Raw genomic sequence first — 10,666 nt, 5'->3', positions numbered from 1 at the left:
ATTCTTCTTTGTATTAATTCCAAACACAAGAGGCATATGATTCTAGAGTTTCGGATTTGTTTCGAAGTTATATTTCTTTTGTTTTATTTTTCATATTTGTGATTCGATTATTCTTTTTGGTTAAACCTAATGTTATTTTAGGAAATTAAATATTAAATTTCTATTAAAAGGTTTGTCGAGGCAGTGGTGGATGATCTCATACCCAAGAAGGCCTAGTGTCTCGCCATGTTTGACCTGGGAGCCGATTTTAGAAATAAATATTTAATCAACTGTATAACATAGGTGGATTTGGATCAATAGTATTAAGTTCCTCTTGCGATCCAAATCTAAACCATTAAGAACAGATAAGTTAAATTTGGAATCAATAATGTTAAGTTCTGTTTGTGATTCCTAATTTAATTTCTAAAGAACACAATAGGTTATTTAGGAAAGGTTCGACACTTGTACAAAATTTTTGTACTATGGAACCGGTACGATCTTCCTAGGACCAACCAACTAACAAAAACAACTTTAGGTTACAGAGCACATGGATTATAGTAAGTGAACAATTCAGTACCAGCAACCTAGGATTAATCATGTCAAAACTAAAGAGAATATTTTTTTATAGGTACCTCAAATTTTATAAGCCCCACCAAAAGCAATAGAACTTTTCCAAAAGTTTCTTGGTTTCACAATGTCTAATTGAATGTAAATGTCAAAATCAAAGATTTCAAGCTTAAGATCGATAATAGGACAATCTTAAAGTTGTAAGCACAAAACAAAATAAGGTACACAAGAAAACAAGTTACACCACTTGATCCGGATATGTGAGGGGGCCAAAGGCAATTAAGGGAAAAGAGGAAGGGCATTTTGGAGATTTGCCCTCAATTAGGTTTTGGGTTTTTAAGTGGAGGCACTGTAGCAGCCAGAAAGAGGGAGGGTGTTTTCGTGGTTGTGGGTGGACGCCGCCAGGGAGACTGGGCAGGAGAGGCTACCTTGGCCTTCTCCGATGCCAACACTGTTCAACGCCGGCAACTCTTCGCTCTCATCCCCGCCGCCGGACTCTCCTTCCTCCTCCTGCTCCTCTGGACACTGGGATCTCTCGCACGCCAGCGCCACCATCTTGTGCACTCCCCTCGACACCTCTCCTCCTCATCCTCTCTAGCACTGATCACCATCCGACCGATAGGGATTGTCTTTGCTCTTCTCGCCCTTCTCTTCATTCTCGATCTGGGCCACAGTCGGCTGAGACATGCCGCCGCCGTGAGGGAGACGCGCCAGCTCCTTCTCCCTCACCAGATATATGGTGTAGCCGTTTCCTCCTCCTTCCTCCGGCGCCAACGCCGCCAAGGAGCAGCATCGTCGCCTCCCGTAGTTGCCGCGGCCGCCCTCAGCAGTAGTCACTACCGGCAAAGCGTTGTCGCCTCCAGCAACCATCGCTACAGTCACCGTCACCCTCCGAGTATCCATCAGCGGAGGGCTCAGGTATCGTGTTATGACTATCCTCCGGCCTGCGAGCCGAGAGTGTATTCGGCCTTCGTGCCACTGTTGTATCCCGGTCTGCAAGCCGGTAGAGTGTTCGGCCTTCGTGCCGCGGTTGTGTTCCGGCCTGCGAGCCAAGGTTGTAGTCGGGCAGTGCATCATCCTATGGATCCATATCGCGTCCGGCTCCGAGCCACTGGAGCCAGCTACTCACCGAGCGGACGTTTATCTACTATTCAGAGCCACGACGACTCGGTCAGTATCCCGATCAGCTCATCCACCTATCCAAGGCCCCCCCCCCGGGACCAGGGTACGTCTTTGTATTCATTTTGTACTTATTTTTTGTCCTATTATTATGTGGATGCTTATATGTTCACGGGACCTACCTCGAGCACTGAGGTACCAGGGATCGGGGCAACCCGATCACTGGTTGCAGATGTTGTTGACCAGAAGATATCGGACGACTTGGTCAACACAGGAGACAGATCATCATCCGGGTCATGGGGATGCGGTCAACCTTCCAGACACGTCATTCCGGTAGGTTCGTCTTCTCAGCTTCCACAATGTCAAGTTACATCACAAAAAAAGGTACATTAACCACATCCCCATCATCACAATCCAAATACATACAACTACAATGATAGCAACTCTAAATTTCCTATTCAATAAATATATTTCATCACTCAACTACATAGTTACATGATTATTATTCCCATTATTCAGAATATCATTGTATTCAACTACATCCTCGTAGCGAGTTTGATAAAGACAAAGGTAGAGGAAAACCTTCGGCATAGTGCTTGGATTTACTAGGTTGAGGACGTTGCACAGTATGAGTCCATTGCACAGAGACAAGCAGAATTCCTCCTCTGTCGGCCAAAAATTCCTCCTCTGTCGACTCTTTTGGCAGGGTTTCCGCTACTCCCTAATCCATTTGCCTTGGCCATTTTGCCGCTTGGTACTTCTTGAAGCTAATGTTGATTCAAAAAGGAAGATAAATTTGTAATTAATACAAGGTTTAAAGAAAATAGCATACACACACTTATTGATGCAATCTTTTTTTATATATGCAAGGCTATACTATCTTCTTTTGTGATAACCCAACCAATTATTTCGGCAATAACATATTAGATCTACTTAGCTTATAATGTAACAATATCAATACAGCAAATCTAGAATCATTATCAATTTTACAAAGTAGCACAATTATTTTTCATTGGTTACATGGGAAGAAAAAAAAATGTACAATTGCTTGTCTGCATCCATCTTCACGCCTAGCATGTGGATTCATAGAAAGACGATATTAAATGTTTGGGGAAAGGTCAGATCTGCACAAGTTATACTTTTGTGAGAACTGACAATTAATTTTAGACGAGTGTCAATTACTTGTCATCAAAGATCGCTAACAATAGAACTGTTTCTCTGACGAATCAAAGAAGGGGGCAAAGAGCACGATGAACTGCGATCATTGAAAACCACCGAGAGAAGGAAAGGTCTAGAACTCACCAGCTTCTTCAGCTTTCTTGAGAGCGAGCTGGTCGCTGATGCTTTGATCAACTCAGGGCTCCTTCAGCGCTAGTCCTCCTCTCAATCCTAAAAGGGAATCGAAATTGTAATAATAAATGAGAAATTTTTCAATCACGATCACCTAAATGCAAAAAAAGTCCTCGCTTTCTTCCACATAGTGCTAGGGAGGAAGGTCGCTGAGGTCGCTAGAGGCCGCGGAAAGGAGGTCACGGGAGAGGGCCGCTAGAGGTCGCGGGAGGGAGGTCGGGGTGGACATTGGAGGCCGCGGGAGGGAGGTGATGCTGGAGGGAGGCCACGGGAGGGAGACGCCATTGAAGGGAGGCCTCAGGAGGTCGCGGGAGGAAGACGATGTTGGCCATAGGTAGATAATGCTAGAGGGAGGTGATGCAGGCTAGGACTTTTGTGCGTTGGTGTGTGCACACGATTTGCACGTGAGAGAGATTTTATATCACATATATGGTCCAAGAGGAAATCAGGAATAAGGGATCTAGGAGATCCGGACCTGTATTGTAATCAATATATTTGTTGTGATGTGTTGTGAGTTTGATATGTTGTAATATTATTTGTGATGTGTTATGAGTTTTGTTGTAATGTATTATGAGTTTATTATGAAAATTATCATTTGTGATAATTGTAGTAGATTAGACTAAAAAAAAAAAAGGAGGTGACTGGTTTGTAGAGGATATTAGCAACAAAAATTTTGATTTTTCTTCTCTATTAACGACAAAAATTTCAATTTTCTGTCATAGATATTTTGACTTTCCATCACTAATTGCGACGGATATTTTGACTTTCCGTCACTAAATTCGAAGAATATTTTGATTTTCTGTCACTAAATACTAACCACTGATACACTCCGAGTATTTGCGATTAGCGACGGAATATTAATTTCCATCATTAATAGCAACGGACTATTAAACTTAAATTCTATTCCGTTCGAGTATCAACGATGGATATTTAATATCAGTCGCTATTAAAGATGGATGATTAATATCCGTCGCTAGATCGTCAACCACGAATAACTAAGATGGTCTGCATTCCATTTTTAATCCGTTGTAATTTATCTCTAGCTACGGATAAGATTAGAGACAGAAATATTTTATCACTAATTGATACAGTTCTACTCCAATAAATGCAATCCATATGTACAAAAAAAGTTCATCGCCTGAAGAAGGGCATTGGATGGTTGTACATACATTGCGGTTAACCTTTTCTCTTTTCCTATGAAAAAGTACATTGCGGTTAACCTTTTCTCTTTTCCTATAAAAAAGTACATTGGCTCTGATAGTTTGGCCAACTACCTTTTCTTTTCCTATTTCTCGCTCTCTCGATCAATATTCGTAATACAATTCTTCACCTAATAAATCTTTTTATGACGTGAGACAACAAGAGCAGTCAATAAATACTGGAACTTAGATGACAGAGATGGCATAACCCTCATTTCTATAAGAGCCTTCTTTGATATTACAAAATTCCCTTTCCATGCCGAAGAAAAGGTGTTGGGATCTTATGCGAAAAAATAATAATAATAATATATAAACATAGCGAAAAATAGGTTCTTTCATAGATCCATGCGAATATAGTATACTCATTATTCCACTCTATCATGATAGAATATTTACCTTAGGTGAATGGTACAATCCCAATAATAACTTTGATTCGTTTGATCTCAATGTGATCAGAGTGGTCGTGCATCTTCAGTATCCACATGAACATGTTCTTCATTCGTCTCTCAAATTTAGCCTTTGGAGAAGAACCACATTCGGGTACTAGCCACTTAGATGATTTGGCCAAGAGAAGAAGAAAATGAAGAAGAAGATCAAGAGTCTCTCATAAAAATTCTTACTCAAAAAGCCTTATGTATTCTTCAAGAAATACCAAGAGTTTACATTTTAGTCTTCTTCTAATAATTATACCAATTAATCTACATTATCTTTTTAATGGGTTAGATTTTAGTATATTGGATTAACCATTATTCTAATAACCCAATGAGTCTGACCCATTAATCCAATGAGTTTGAATAATTCAGATTACAATTAATCCAATTTAAGTCTAACTCAATTATTCTAATTCGTATTAGACTTAACCTTATGGTCTTAGAGTCCATCATATTTTAGTCAAATTAAAATATACTCATCTCCAAATCAACATGTTCTTTGTGTGTGACCTAATAGTCTCTCGTAACGTTGGCAATATATCTAAAACTATTTTAGATACATAAGCAATGAGTGACATCTAGTAATGTACCATTGCTACCCAAGTGATCAGAATGTCGAGATCCGACCTAACCTTTCTATGTCTTTTATCTTGTATAATTTGGTCTTTCTATCCTTAATATCTAGATTGATCAATGAGGCATAGACCGTGTCATCCTCTTATCAATCTTTGTGTTTCTTGATCTCTAAGTAAACTCACTTAATTAAATGAGATCAATATCTCATATTAACTGATTTGAGCATGATCATGCATTTTAATAGTCCTACTTGATCAAGAAGCCCACAGATATTACTTTCATCATATAGAAAGGATATATCTCATTTATATCACTTACATCTCTCCATATAACTTATTATATACCCAGTGATTGATTTTATAGCTCACCTTGCTACAAGTGACGTTTATCGATACCAAAGTACATAACTCCTTATGTAGGGAACCATAGCGACTTCGGGTCTAAAGACTATTCATACCAATAGTCATTATGAGAATATTTATGACACTCATATAACGATCCATGAAATATTTTTATGGCAGATCAATTTAGTACATATTCTCTAATATATACTCATGTGTCAACTTGATATTTTATATTCATGACTTGTGAGATTAAGTTACCAGTTGGCCTATATGCTAGTCTTAGCGCATTAATATTGTCCTTGTATATTAATGTTTGATTAGGAATAGTTAAGAACAGTGTTCTATATATATCTACAGTCTCCCACTATCAATTTAATCAATTAATATATTATAGACTAGAACCTATCATCCTAGGATATTATTATACTTTTTCATCTAATAAAAATCTGTTGTAAATATAATAACAATAAACTTTATCTTTTATTAATCAAATATGATACAAAAATTCCTTATCAATCATCTCATAATCGGCTCTAAGGGTCAATACTAACAAAAGATGGCTTTGATCATCATGTTCAACATTCACTTATATGTCTAGAACTTCATTTCCAATCAAGAACAGTAGACTTCCATCTTTCCACCTCACAAACCTTGCATTAGTTTCATAAGACTGTGCCATCGCAATTCTTCACCATTCTCCAATGCATAATATTGTACTCTGATCAAATCAATTTCTTTACACAAGATTTATCAATTACAAAAACATCTTCTTCAACATATGTCTTAGGATCAAAAGGCTTGATCATGAAAGTATACACCTGGAGCTCGTTGGTGTTGTAAATCTCGAACTTGATGCAGGGACAGATATTCCTTCTTCTCTCCTTGTTTAGATGCCTCTTCCTTATTTTACGATGCGACCCTAGGGCAACATGGGGCCTTTAGGACAACTTCGAGCGATTTAATGATGTTGTTTAAAAATTACCAAGCGATGATGTCACTAGGGTCGTTGCCGCTTGCATCAAGGGCATTACAGTGTCAGCAGAGGCACTGATCAGGAGATTGATGGCCTCAAGAGAAGCTGTCATCGAACCAACGAGCGAAGGCATCGAGTGGTCGTCCTTCCCGCACTGCCCGCTTGAAGGCAACGACGTCATTTGAAGTAACAGACACTAGGAACAATGCAACATCCTCTGCCACCGGCGAATGCTTCAAACCTTCGCCAGTCAATAGAGAAACTTTTCAAAGGCTGCCACACATGTCCAACCTTGACAAGATTTCAAAGAAACAAAGAAACTAAGGGTGCGTTTGGTTTGCACCGTTTTCATTTTCATTTTCTGAAAAATGTGCATTTTTTAGAAAATAGAAAATGACTTTTTGTCATTCTCTATTTTTCTAGAAAACGATAGCCAATTTTTTAGAAAACGCGCGCGGAAAACGCAAACCAAACATCATTTTCCAGAAAACGCGCGTTTTCTAGAAAATGAAAATGGAAAACGCGCGTACCAAACGCCAATAAATCTTTGTGTGTACCAACTGTCGTCAGACGAGATAGCCTGTTGATCCCGTTGGGTTACATTGATCCTGTTGATTTACACAAGATCATACAAAAATAATCTTCTACTACTTATTAATTTAAAGAGAAATACTAAAAAATAAAAAAATAAACAACATTATCGAAAATATTATTAATCCAAAAAAAATTCTTTTTCAGCATCATCATAAATAGGATCACTGAATATTTTAATCTTGTCGTTCTTATCTTTCTCAAAAATATTTTTATCCAAATTGAAATAAAAGAACTTACGACCTTTAATATCTCGGGCACTACGATCACAATGAGAGGCTGGGAGCAGATCTCCTGGTCCGCAAATTGCGGACCAGGGGATGGTCCACTACATGTGGACCTTTGATTTGAATAAACCTCACTTATTTAAGATGGGGTCCATTCAAATCAAAGGTCCAGATCAGTGGACCATCTCCTGATCCGCAATTTGCGGACCAGGAGATCCCTGCTGATGAGAGGCTTTCTCAGTCAAAACCTATCTATCACGACCTCAACCATATATCTCACGATCTTCAAGATCTTGCACCACTAGACGCTGGGATAACTCCATGACTTGTCTTTATAGATCTTCAAGTATCTCGTCTTGGATGCTAAGATCACATTATAAGACTTCCTTAGTTAGAACCAAAGGCGACACATAGGAGGGGGCTAGCTTCGGCTTTAGCTCGGCTAGCCCCCTCCTTATAGGGGTATACTACCTAGTCCAAATACCCAAAGTTCATTATAAATTTTCTAACTAGCCCAGTATGTCCTCTTCTCCATACCCAAGACTTCAAATTTAACCCAAATTCTAAAAGTCCAAATATCTTCTAAATAGATCGGATATCGAATCCATAATAAATGAGTTTGATGAGAAGTCTTATAAAGTAAAACATAGTATCAATGAACTTGATTGATTGTATTTATGGTGTCTTGTATGATTACTCTCTTTATACTCTTTTAATCTATTTTTATTTTTTTAAAAAAATTATTTGTCTTTATATTTTGTTGAAATATTATCATTATGATATAAAAGACATGTTATATAATATGATACATTAATTTTTTTATCTAAAAAAATAATGACTCCCCAAAAAAATCCTGATTTCTCATCAGACTATTGAATCATTGATTCACACATGAATACCGAAAACAATCTTCTACAATTTGTTGATTAAAAGAAGAATATTAAGAAATAGAAAAATAAATCGCACCACCGAGTGTGAAAATATTATTAAATAAAAAAACTCCATGTTAAACATCTACTAATAAGAGTTATATATAGACCCAAAATTTTAATATATCAAGAAAGGAAAGAAATCCTAACAAAAAGAATTTTTTTTTAACCATGTCACAATTATAAAATCTCTAATGGACTCAAAATCTAAAAATTCGAAAGACGGAAAATATTAATAAAAAATGCCCTAAAAATTAAAAATACCTTAAATACAAAAAAAAATAAATTAAACATTACTTAAAAAATAATATGAAAGATATTTAAATCCTTCTGTATTAAATGAGCAAATTGTTTGGGCTACTACCAATCTGAGTTGATAGGTGCTATTGTTTGGTTTTTCATTCTATGATAATTTGGATTGCAAAATATTCCCCTTTTGACCTCGCAACTTGTTCTTTGTTTTGTGTTGCACTTTTATGCTTAATTACTTAAAATTACCATGTTGTGATTTTTAAAGAATAAAAATTAATTGAATGAAAACTATTGATTTGAGAAGGTATGATTCAGTTAAATTATTTTCTTGCATTTATTAAAATTTTTAGGTTTACAAAGTGCATATGAAACTCGTAGAACTCATGATTCGAAATATTTGAGTAATTGTAGTTGAGTTGGCACTGCAATTTAAATGAATTATATTTGATAGATTAGAGATATAATAAATAGATGGGCTTAAAGATAATTGGGGAAGGATGACTTAAAGCATCTAAGAAATAAAAAAATCTCACATCCCATCTCAAAATAAGGGTTCTTCAAATACTTAAATACTAAGAGATTCTTCATCTAGCAATCTTAGAATTTTAATTCATATTGAACCCTCTCTTGGGCATTTGTTTTTTTAGAATTTTAGTTCATATTGATCCCTCTTGGGCTTTTAACAGGATGTATCCTTGGATTGATATAAAGCCCACTATAAGCACAAAGCTACAAACAAAAATATGGTCCATACTATGATGAATTTTTTTCTCATGTGATTAAGGTGACTACCATTTGCACTATTAACTCACGTCGTCCTTACTTTTTTGATAATGAAATTGATATCAAAATTATAAATAATCTACCATTTCATAATCTCACTAAGCATATTAAATTAGACGGTCACTTTGCTCACAAACGATAAGGGACATCTTCCTCAGTTTTTTTTTAAGTAGCAACGCTAAATACTCTATAAAGTCCAAATAAAGTTTCAATATATTGATCATGATACTTATGCTACTATTTGTTTATATGATTTATTTTAATCCCCACATAGAGCATTAATACATATTATAAAAGGATGCATATTGGCCTATGAAACATTTAGAGTTCTCAATTCTTTTATTTTTTTTCCCCTATTCTTTAGGGCTATGAGTAAATTAAATGTTTCTGAGTAAGTTTGATATTTGATTTGGTAAAAATTTATTTACGTTTATTTAATATATATATATATATATATATATATATATATATATATATATATATATATATATATATATATATATATATATATATATATAATATACATAAGATTAACTTAATAAATAATTTTGAACAACTTATTAAATCAAATGAATAAGTTTTAACACATATAATAAGTTTGATAATGTCATGGTCCCTGTAAAGGTGCCCAATTGACTAGAATGTGATAGATTTACTATAATAGAACAGAGATCAATTCCTAACATGTGTATGTTCTCTAGAAAAAAAACTCCTCTTACCCCACTAACCACTTAGCAATCGGCTATAAACTGACTTCGTGATTTACTTTTCTTCATATAACCTAGAGACGTACTATAAAGGGCATCTGAAATGAACGTAATCATTTTTTACTATAATAAATAAAAATTATAAATGGATCGTAAATAATATTTACTAACAATATCCTCAACCAAAGTTAGTGAAATATATTCATTAACAAAACTCTTACCAAATTTATAAATAGATAAACAAGTTCTCAAAATAAATAAATAAAAACTTTTAATATCAAACTTCTAACCAACTAAATAAGTTTAAAAATATATATGTTTTAAACAATTAAATAAGTTGAGCTCCAAACAACTAAATAAACCAAATTTAAATCAATCTTAAAAGAAAACCGAGTTAAGATTGAATAATCATTTCAACACTTAATTTATTTTACACTCGACTTAATTAGTTGCCTTATCAAATCAGTTTGAATAATACAAATCTGGGTTCGTTTTAAACTCTACTGTTCTTACATATAAGGGTTCAAGCATAAGCCTCTCGATGAAAGAGACGAAGAAAGAGAAAAGAAAAAAGGCGTGTAATTAAATATGCGGATGTACTAGGAGGAAAGGGGTGTGTAATGAGAAAAATCTTGATGA

At 35.5% G+C, this 10,666-nt stretch overlaps 1 long non-coding RNA gene across 1 annotated transcript; it reads right to left on the bottom strand.

Annotated features, from left to right (window-relative positions):
• Positions 1-2,099: 2,099 nt before the first annotated feature.
• Positions 2,100-3,474, bottom strand: LOC122003688. Its single transcript, XR_006118033.1, has 2 exons — positions 2,968-3,474; positions 2,100-2,432 (listed from the first exon to the last, which is right to left on the bottom strand). It is a non-coding gene; the product is annotated as an uncharacterized LOC122003688 (long non-coding RNA).
• Between the last annotated feature and the right edge of the window lie 7,192 nt (positions 3,475-10,666).

The sequence above is a fragment of the Zingiber officinale genome, chromosome 7B (assembly GCF_018446385.1).
Source record: "Zingiber officinale cultivar Zhangliang chromosome 7B, Zo_v1.1, whole genome shotgun sequence".
Classification (NCBI taxonomy): Eukaryota; Viridiplantae; Streptophyta; class Magnoliopsida; order Zingiberales; family Zingiberaceae; genus Zingiber; species Zingiber officinale.
Note: the sequence above shows the minus strand (reverse complement) of the source record. Positions and strands in the feature narration are given on the sequence as shown.